Source organism: Pongo abelii, chromosome 3 (assembly GCF_028885655.2).
Source record: "Pongo abelii isolate AG06213 chromosome 3, NHGRI_mPonAbe1-v2.0_pri, whole genome shotgun sequence".
Taxonomy (NCBI): domain Eukaryota; kingdom Metazoa; phylum Chordata; class Mammalia; order Primates; family Hominidae; genus Pongo; species Pongo abelii.
Window position 1 is genome coordinate 154,004,347 of NC_071988.2, and position 11,195 is coordinate 154,015,541.

Sequence of the window (11,195 nt, forward strand, 5' to 3'; positions counted from 1 at the left end):
TTTAGGCACAGACACACAAATGACTGGGCCCCTTTTCTAACACATTAAAATGTTCTCCAATGTTCTAGTTTCTCCTACAACTCTTGACTCTCCAAATTAGGGAGCTGCAGATTCTTGACTGTATTTCTATATTACCTCTTAATATATGACAACTTTTTGTCAATAAATATATCTTCAGTATTTCTAATAGGAATGTTTCACATTATGTAGTACTATATTCAGGTTTCTTCCAGTGGATTTCATCACCCTTGTCTTTTAAACATGCTTGGTCATTTTTATTTGTATATGTGTTTATTTAGATGTTTTCAAGATGAGTGATGCAAAACACCTATGTACATGCCATTCTCTTTTCAAATCACATAAATTAAATCTTCATTTCCCCATTTGAAAAAATACTGTGAACCTGTGAAAATACAACTGTATCCAAGCATGGAGAAATTCCTCTGACCAAAAGTAAAATTTTGAATAGTGTATAAATTGTATGCATACTATATTGTAAAACTAAGTACAATATGCAGAGGGAAAAAAAGAACACTAGAAGCACATGTTACCAGTGCTGCTAGAATAATAAAACACTTTATTTTCTTTCTAAACTTTCTGGATACTATTTGCTGATTTTTACTATAAAAATTGAAGAGTTTGAACAGAAAAAATGTTAGTGCTACTATTTAATATTATAGAATACATCCTATTTACTAAGCATTGTAATAGAATTTCATCTAAATTTTGCTAATAAAACATTAAAAACAATTCATTAAGGTAGTCCTTATCTACTTTTTTTAGATGAGGTCACCAAGATTCAGGGATACAGTTTGAACATCCTTAATCAAAATATCTGAAATCAAAAATGTTCTAAATTCTGAAATTTTCATAGTGCAAATATGACACCACAAACGGAAAATTCCACTCCTGTCTTCATGTGTTGGGCTATAATCAAAACACAAGTGCACAACATAGTTTGTTCAGCATCCTCAAGAGAAAAAAGACTCTCCTAGCTTCCTCCAGCTGTAATATGTATTTTCCAAACAGGCCCACACACTCCCAGGTTTCCCCATGCAAGAGGGCCCACAAAGCATAATAAAATAGTACATATGTACACTGATGGATTTTTGACTCTTCATCCAGTTTGCCACTCTGTATCTTTTAATTGGGGCATTTTGCCCATTTGCATTTAAAATTTATATATATATGTATATGTGTATATATATGTATATGTATATGTATATGTATATATATGTATGTGTGTGTGTATATATATATGTATGTATATATATGTATGTGTATATGTATATGTATATATATGTATATGTATATGTATATATATGTATGTATATATGTATATATACATATATGTATATATGTATATATACATATATGTATATATATGTATGTATATGTATATGTGTATATATATGTATGTATATGTATATATATGTGTATATATGTATGTGTCTTCATCCAGTTTGCCACTCTGTATCTTTTAATTGGGGCATTTTGCCCATTTGCATTTAAAATTTATATATATATGTATATGTGTATATATATGTATATGTATGTATATGTATATGTATATATATGTATGTGTGTGTATATATGTATATGTATATGCATATATATATATTATTTTTTTTTTGAGAGAGTCCGGCTCTGTAGCCCAGGATGGAGTGCAGTGGCATGATCTTGGCTCACCGCAAGCTCCGCCTCCTGGGTTCACGCCATTCTCGTGCCCCAGCCTCTGGAGTAGCTGGGACTACAGGCACCTGCCACTGAGCCTGGCTAATTTTTTTTTGTATTTTTAGTAGAGATGGGGTTTCACCATGTTAGCCAGGATGGTCTCGATCTCCTGACCTCATGATCCTCCTGCCTCAGCCTCCCAAATAAAATTGATATTGTTATGTGTGAATTTGATCTTGTTATCATGATTGTAGTTGGTTATTTTGCAGACTTATTTATGTATTTGCTTCATAGTGTCACTGGTCTTTGTACAACAGTGTGTTTTTTTGTAGTGGCTGGTAACAGTTTTTCCTTTCCATATTTAGTGCTTCCTTCAGGAGCTCTTGCAAGGCAGGCCTGGTTGTGACAAATTCTCTCTGCATTGGTTTGTCTGAAAAATATTTTATTTCTCCTTCAATTATGAAGCTTAGTTTTTAGATGGAAATAAATTTCTAGGTTGAAAATTATTCTCTTTAAAAATATTGAAAATTGGCCCCAAATTTCTTCTGGCTTGTAGGTTTTCTGCTAAGAGGTCTGCTGTTAGTCTAACGGGTTTCCCTTTTTAGGTGACAGGCCCTTCTCTCTGGCTGCCCTTAACATTTTTTCCTTCATTTCAACCTTGGAGAATCTGAAGATTATGTGTCTTGTGGTTGATCTTCTCATGGGGTATTTTACTGGGGTTCTCTAGATTTCCTGAATTTGAATGTTGGCCTGTGTTGCTAGGTTGGGGAACTTCTCCTGGATGCTATCCTAAATGTCTTTTCCAACTTTTTTTCAGTTCTCCCCATCTCTTTTAGGTATCCCTATCAGTTGTATGTTTGATCTTTTAACATAATCTCATAGTTCTCTAAGGTTTTGTTCATTTCTTTTTATTCTTTTTTTCTCTATTCTTGTCTGCCTGCCTTATTTCAGCAAGAAAGTCTTCAAGCTTTGATATCCTTTCTTCCACTTGGTCTATTCGGCTATTGATAATTGTGTTTGCATTATGAAGTCCTCATATTGTGTTTTTCAGCTTCATAAGATCATTTATGTTCCTCTCTAAACTGGTTATTATGGTTAACAGCTCCTGTAATGCTTTATCATGGTTCTAAGCTTCTTTGCAGTGAGTTAGAACAGAATCCTTTAGCTCAGCAAAGTTTGTTATTACCCATCTTCTGAAGCTTACTTCTATCAGTTCATCCATCTCAACCTCAGCCAGTTCTGTGCCCTTTCCGGAGGCGTGTTGTGATCATTAGGAGGAGAAGAGGCACTCTGACTTTTTGAGCTTTCAGGATTTTTGAGTTGTTTCTTTCTCATTTTCATGGTTTTATCTACCTTTGATCTTGGATGGGTTTTTTGGGGGGTCTTTTTTGTTGATGCTATTGATTTCTGTTTGTTTTTCTTTTAATAGTCAGGCCCCTCTTCTGTAGGTCTGCTGCGGTTTGTTTGGGGCCCATTCCAGACCCTATTCACCTGGGTTCCTCCCATCCCTGGAGATATCAGGATTGGAGGCTGCAGACCAGCAAAGATGGCAGCCTGCTCCTTCCTTTAGGAGCTCTGTCCCAGAGGGGCGCTGACCTAATGCTAACGGGAACGCTCCTATATGAGGTGTCTGAACTCTTGCTGGGAGGTCTCAGTCAGGAGAAGCAGTTGAGAGACTCGCTTAAATAAGCGGTCTGTCTGCCTCTTGGCAGGGTGGGTGTGCTGTGCTTGGGGAAATAATTCTCCTCGTCTGGGCTACCCTAACTCTCCAGAGCCAGCAGGAAGAAAAGAATAAGATGGCTGATCCACAATACCGCAGGCACCCCTCCTCCTAGAGGTTCCTCTCAGGGTTATCAGTGTTCTGTCCATAAACCCCTGGCTGAGGATGCTGAGATTCCAATGGGGAGTCCTTCCCCAGTGAGGGGGAGTGGATTCAAGTACACTTAAAGAAGCAGTCTGAACACGGTGAAACCCCGTCTCTACTAAAAATACAAAAAAAAATTAGCCAGGCGCGGTGGCGGGCGCCTGTAGTCCCACCTACTCAGGAAGCTGAGGCAGGAGAATGGCGGGAACCAGGGAGGCGGAGTTTGCACTGAGAGGAAATCACGCCACTGCTCTCCAGCCTGGGCGATAAAGCGAGACTCCGTCTCAAAAAAAAAAAAAAAAGAAAAAAGAAAAAAGAAAAAAAGAAGCAGTCCCGCCACAGACTGATCCAGCTGCTATGCTGTGCTGTGCTGTGCTATGCTGTGCTGTGCTGGCCACAAACTGATCCAGGTGCTGTGCGGTGCTGGGGCTGGGGCTGGGGCTGGGGCTGGGGCTGGGGCTGCGGCTGGGGCTGGGGCTGGGCTGGGCTGGGCTGGGCTGTGCTGGCCACAAACTGATCCAGGTGCTGTGCAGGGCTGGGGCTGAGGCTGGGGCCGGGGCCGGGGCGAACTCTCTAGCTCTGGACCGCCCCATCTTGCTGGCACTAGGGGCAGGGAAAGCAGCTGACTGGAGACTGGAGCCATATTGGTGATCGCCGCCCCTCCCCCGCAGGAACTCGGTCTTCTTAGGCAGTTTCTAGCTGAGTGCACTGGCAGGAGGGATTCCAAGCCACTGGGTTTTAGCTTGTGGAGTTGCCTGGGAGCGAGGCCGCTTGGCTCGCTGGCTCAGCCCCCTCCCCAGGAGAGTAGACCGATCTCCTGCCTCATAAGAGTTCCCAGAGCCAGAGTACGCATACTCCTGTGCCTCAGTGCCTGCTTAAAGCGGCTCCCCACCTGAGTAGCCGCTGTGATTCTCCACAGCTTTGTACTTGGGACCCAAGGCTCTGGTAGTATGGGCTCAGGAAGGGACCTACCAATCCACAGGTTGCAAGGATCTGTGGGAAAAGCCTGGTTTTCAGGGAGGGGAAGCACAACCTTCACCGTCTCCCTTTGCTGTGGGAGGACGTTCCCTTTGCTTTATGCAGCTCCTGAGTGGGACCTTGCTCCACCCTGTTTTTGCTCCCTCTCCGTTGGTCACGCCAACCACCTAATCAGCCCCAATGAGAGAACTTTGGTACCTCAATTGAAGATTCAGAGTTCACCTGTTGTTTCCTTCCTTCTCGGTGGGAGCCGCAGAGTGGAGCCACTGCTATTCGGCCATCTTGGCTGCCTCAATCTATATTTGAACTTTATGCAGATCTGGATCAACAGAACCAGTATACAAATTCAGAAATATAGGACTTTCGTGAGCACAGGAGTTTCAGGCTGCAGTGATCTATGATCATATCACTGCACTCCTGCCTGGGCAGCAGAATGAAACCCTGTCTCTAAAATAAATTTTTTTAAAAAATGATATATCATTTCCCACCAGTCAGAATGGCTATTATTTAAAAGTCAGAAAGTAGATGCTGGCAGGGTTGCAAAGAAAAGAGAATACTTACACACTGCTGGTGAGTACGAAAATTAGTTCAGCCATTGTGGAAAGCAATTTGACCATTTCTCAAAGATCTCAAAGCAGAACTACCATTTGACCCAGCAATACTATCATTGGCTATATACCCAAAGGGATATAAATTGTTCTGCCATCAAGACCCATGCACGTGTATGTTCATTGCAGCACTGTTCACAATAAATAGCAAAAACAAGGAATCAACCTAAATGTTCATCACCAGTAGACTAGATAAAGAAAATATGGTACATATTCACCATGGAGTACTATGCGAATAAGATTGTATCCTTTGCAGAAACATGGATGGAGCTGGATGCCATTATCCTAAGTGAACTAACACAGTAATAGAAAATCAAATACTGCAGGTTGTCTTAAAAGTGGAAGCTAAAAGTTGAGTACATATGGACACAAAGAAGGGAAAAGACACCAGGGCCTGCTTGAGGGTTGAAATAGGAAGGAGGGTGAGGATTGAGAAACTGTCTATCAGGTACTATGCTTATTAACTGGGTAGTGAAATAATCTGTACATCAAACCCCTGTGACACATAATTTACCTATATAACAATCCTGCACATGTACCCTTGAACTTAAAATAAAACTTAAAAAAAGGCCAGGCTCGGTATCGGGGGACCTGCCCCGATAATCACGTAGGTTCTTTTCTATTTTCCTAAGCGTCGGCTGGCTTGAGAAATAAAGGGACAGAGTACAAAAGAGAGAAATTTTAAAGCTGGGCATCCGGGGGAGACATCACACGTTGGTAGGAGCCGTGATGCCCCACAAGCCACAAAAACCAGCAAGTTTTTATTGGGGATTTTCAAAAGGGGAGGGAGTGTGCGAATAGGTGTGGGTGACAGACATCAAGTACTTAACAGGGTAATAGAATATCACAAAGCAAGCGGAGGCAGGGCGAGATCACAGGACTGGAACGAAATTAAAATTGCTAAAGAAGTTTCGGGCACCATTGTCATTGGTAACATCTTATCAGGAGACAGGGTTTTGAGATCAACCGGTCTGACCAAAATTTATTAGGTGGGAATTTCCTCTTCCTAATAAGCCTGGGAGCACTATGGGAGACTGGAGTTTATTTCACCTCTGCAATCTCGACCATAAGAGACAGGTACGCCCCAGAGGGGCCAGTTCAGAGACCTGTCCCTAGGTGTGCATTCTCTTTCTCAGGGATGTTCCATGCTGAGAAAAAGAATTCAGCAATATTTCTCCCATTTGCTTTTGAAAGAAGAGAAATATGGCTCTGTTCTGCCCGGCTCACCGGCGGTCAGAGTTTAAGGTTATCTCTCTTATTCCCTGAACAATTGCTGTTATCCTGTTCTTTTTCAGGGTGCCCACATTTCATATTGCTCAAACACACACGCTGTACAATTTGTGTAGTTAACGCAATTATTACAGGGTCCTGAGACGATATACATCCTTCTTGGCTGACAGGATTAAGAGAATAAAGACAGGCATAGGAAATCACAAGGGTATTGATTGGGGAAGTGATAAGTGTCCATGAAATCTTTACAATTTATGTTTAGAGATTGCAGTAAAGACAAGCATAAGAAATTACAAAAGTATTAATTTGGGGAACTAATAAATGTCCATAAAATCTTCATAATCCACGTTCTTCTGTCATGGCTTCAGCCTGTTCCTCCGTTTGGGGTCCCTGACTTCCCGCAACCGCTCGGTGTCTCACACCTGTAATCCCAGCACTTTGGGAGGCCAAGGCCGGTGGATCATGAGGTCAGGAGTTTGAGACAAGCCTGTCCAAGGTGGTCAAACCCTATCTCTTCTAAAAATACAGAAAATTAGCTGGGTGTGGTGGCGGGCACCTGAATCCTAGCTACCCGGGGGACTGAGGCAGAGAATTGCTTGAACCCGGGAGGCAGAGGTTGCAGTGAGTCGAGATCACGCCACTGCACTCCAGCCTGGGCGACAGAGCGAGACTCCATCTCAAATAAATAAATAAATAAAGTTAAAAAAAATAAGTAAATGAATAAAGCACGTTCCATTTCTTAGTATATTGGATTACACTAAAAATAATAAATGCATTTGATTTACACTAATATTGCTATAATTACATAGCGTAGTATAGTATACTATGTATGGTATGCTACTTTTTCCTTTTATTGGCATGTACCTGGTATTACAGTTTTCTGTTAGAAATCTTTGAAAAGGTAAAAATGTTCACAAAATAAATAAAAGTTCATATGCATTTTTGAAAAAAATTGCTTTTATACAAAAAGAAAGAAATATAAGACTTTGTGATTTTTTACCTTTTTTTTAAAAAAACGGTGCTGCTCAAAAAATTCAAGTGTCTATGTTCCATCAAGATTCATTTGCAGATATAAGTGGAAAGAACTGGGTTTAAAGACACTAAATACAGTTATGTGTTTATCTTGGTGTTTAATGTAATGTTTCTTCTTTGTGACATGTAAAATTAGAATTGTGAATTAGAAATATTTAAGATGTTGGCTGGGCACTGTGGCTCACGTCTGTAATCCCAGCACTTTGGGAGGCCGAGGCGGGCGGATTACTTGAGGTCAGGAGTTTGAGACCAGCTCGGCCAACATGGTGAAACCCCATCTCCACTAAAAACATGAAAATTAGCCAGATATGGTAGTGGGCGCCTGTAATCCCTGCTACTCGGGAGGCTGAGGCAGGAGAATCGCTTGAACCCGGGGATGCAGAAGTTGCAGTGAGCCGAGATTGTGCCACTGCACTCCAGCCTGGGCAACAGAGTGAAACTGTGTCTCAAAAAAAAAAAAAAAAAAAAAAAATTTGAGTTGTTTTCTGGTGCCAAATAAAAAATATACTCAGAGGAGGCAAAAGATCAAAGGAATGCTGTTCTAATATTTATATTGAGATAAAAAGATTGCTTTATTCTTGTCCTTTCATCAAGTTGATAACAATAAAATTGGCATAATGAAAATATCTAGCTGCTAAGAGTTACTAGCATTTAAAGCTCTTTAATAATAAGACATATGCTACTTGGAAAGCAGAAACCAGAGAACACTCCCAAATTAAATGTAAGTTACTGGCAATGTGTGAAATAAATTATTATACATAAGAATTATTTAAAAATAAAAGAATTGTATGATATTAAACAGAGTTAAGAAAGCTGACCTGAACACATAATTGTAGAACATGTTTTTCATCTATTGAGCATTAGAGTAAAATCTAGTTAACTCTATAAGAAGACCATGTGTATTTGCTTTTGAATTACTCTGTGATCAACTTGGTATTTTTTGATGCTAATACGACTGCACCAACATTTACCCTATCCGGCCTTAAACAAAACAGAAGACCCATGAGGATGAAACCCAAATTTTGCAAATGTTAAAGGAATAAAGCATCTGCAAAATATTTTACATAACCATCATAGAGCATATCCCAGAAGGAATTGTTTTAAACTACAAAAAGTTTTGTTATTCATATCAAAATGAATAACATAAAGTACATTTGGGAAAGCAGAACATACTGCATTTTAATTCTTCTTGTATGCCCTAAATTTTCATCTGAAAAGGAAATACAGCTTTCATAGATCAGCTGCTGTTTTGGATCACTACATAATATTTCTATTTATAACATGATATATTTACTTCACAGATCAAAGAGGTTAATTGCCTTATGAAAGTTATCATAAGATTATAAATGAGATGAAAAGCCTGGTCTTATAAATAACAGAGTGAAACCTCTTTCATTACATTTCCTCCTTTCTAAATAGAGGCTACTTTATATAGGTACGTATAATCATCTAAAACTGTTGTGAACTGTTGTAATTTGTTAACTGTAAATACACTATTTTCAGAAAGGATACATAAATTCACAGCAAAAATTATTTATGCTTTCTTAAAATGTAGTTCAGTCTCTATTACTCTCAAACTAAAAATAGACAGATAAATACATAAATAATTAAATAAGTCTTTTTTGTTAGCCAGAAATGAAACTCTTTGCTCATTTACAGGGAAGTAATCTCAGGACTTATTTACTTCTGCTATTTATATTTAATTTAATTTAACATACTGTTACAATGTTAATATGGGATATTATTTTAAAAATATAGCTCGCAGAGCTACCTTTTAATAGGGACATTTTACAGTAATATAAATAGCTCTTATTAGACAATTTATAAAAAACGGAGGTTTAAGATGTTTGTAAAACACAAGTTTATAAATGAGCTGGGATTCAGTTCAATATGTTTGATTCCACAGCCTCTGACTACTAACTTATAAGTAAAGTATTAAATGACATTATTTACATGTAAAGTGAAACTGAATTCAATAGACATTGAGATCTTGAAATTTTTTTAAAAATTAGAAATATATGCAAATACATTGCTGTAAGGTATGGAACATAATTTATAGTCAAATATGGCATCGTAAATGTTGTGATATAAATATACATATGCATATAAATGCATGCATTAAAGCCATTAAGTATATTTAAAGGACAGCATTTGAAATAGACTAATCAGCAGTCCACATTCTATTAATAACTACTTATTATATTAAACATTATAAATAGCAATCTACACTTCAGAAATAGCTATGTAAATAATTGAAATATTTCGGAGACTCCACAGAAAACTAATCAATTAGCTTAAAGAATTGTAGACGTATTTTAATATTGAAATAAAGGATGGAATTCAATGCATGTTAAGTATGAATATGTTATACATATTTTGGCAAGCCCATTGTCCTACTGTCTTCAAATTAGTGTTATGCTCTAAGGCTCTAGTCTGGTGCTATGCTCCTCTGTCTCCTTCACTATCCAAGGTCAAAATTTCTTAGTTAACCAGAAGATTGACTGATCTGTCTCAGGTTTACCTTTGCAAGCACCTCAGAGTTTATGTAGTATGTTTTGCATGCCTGAGAACTGATATTTTCCCTAACTACAAGAACAGGTTGTGTACTTGTGTTTCCTCCATCTCCCTTTTTCTAATAAATGTTTGCATTACATTTGGCAGATTTTAATCTAAGATTTCTGTTACTCTACACCCACTATCAGTGAGCAAAGTTTTAAGAGAAAGTTATTCCAACTTCCACTTAACTCTAATTGCTGGAGACTATTGTTATTTACCCACAGAACTGATAATTGCAAAAATTCCAAATCTATTTAAGTCAAATTGCAGGAAAAGTTAAAGAGGAATAAAAAATGTATATATTTAGGGAAGCCTTGGGAAGCCTGAAGGAAGATATCAGAATCAATAGATAGCAGAGAAAACACAAAATAGCAAAAAACAAAAAAACAAAAAAATAGAATAGCAATGGGAGATAAATCAGGATACTTCATCCTGGAAAGTCAAATAAAGAGTTTGAAGGAAGACTGTGTTGTCAATATATATACCTGAGATATCTCTATCGTTGCACTTCCCAAATAAATTAACTTTTTTGAAACTTTATTTATCCTAACTAGGCTCCAAATTTATAAATGATAGGATTATAGTTTTTGATGCTTCATCTCCACCACTGGAAATTACCCAGTGCACAATTGACAATCACTAAATATTTATTGCCTTAACTGATGAGTAGGGAATGTTTGATGGGTTTTGAAATATTAGTTGAAAGTTATGAAATATGTATAAAAAAGATGTTAAGGAAAATGTGATATTAAAGAGATGCTTGTTATTTTTTTTTTAAATATATCTCCTTGTAAAAGAAAAAATTACAGAAAGTTAGCTTACAGATGGTTAAAAACCAGTAAAGGACAGCTCAATTTTATGGAGGATACATGGCATGGGATAGCTTAACAGAATGCAGAAACAGCTATAAGAATCCAGCTGTCTTCTATTAAGCCAGATTCAAAGAAATTTGCAATAATATAAAACAATGTCAACCCCATTGTTTGTTGTGTTTTAGAAAATATAATGCTTAATTAAAAAGTACCAATATGTTAACATGGAATCTATTTACTATTGAAATTTTTCGATGAATTAATAACTTATTTTAGAATCTGCTTTAATTTTAATTAAACATCACATAAACAGTTATTTGGGAATCACTAATAGTTTTTTAAAGTATAAACAGTGTATTAGTTGGGGTTCCCTGGGGGACAGAACTAATATGTATTTATGTCATATAATATATAAATATAAATATAATGTATATTTACATT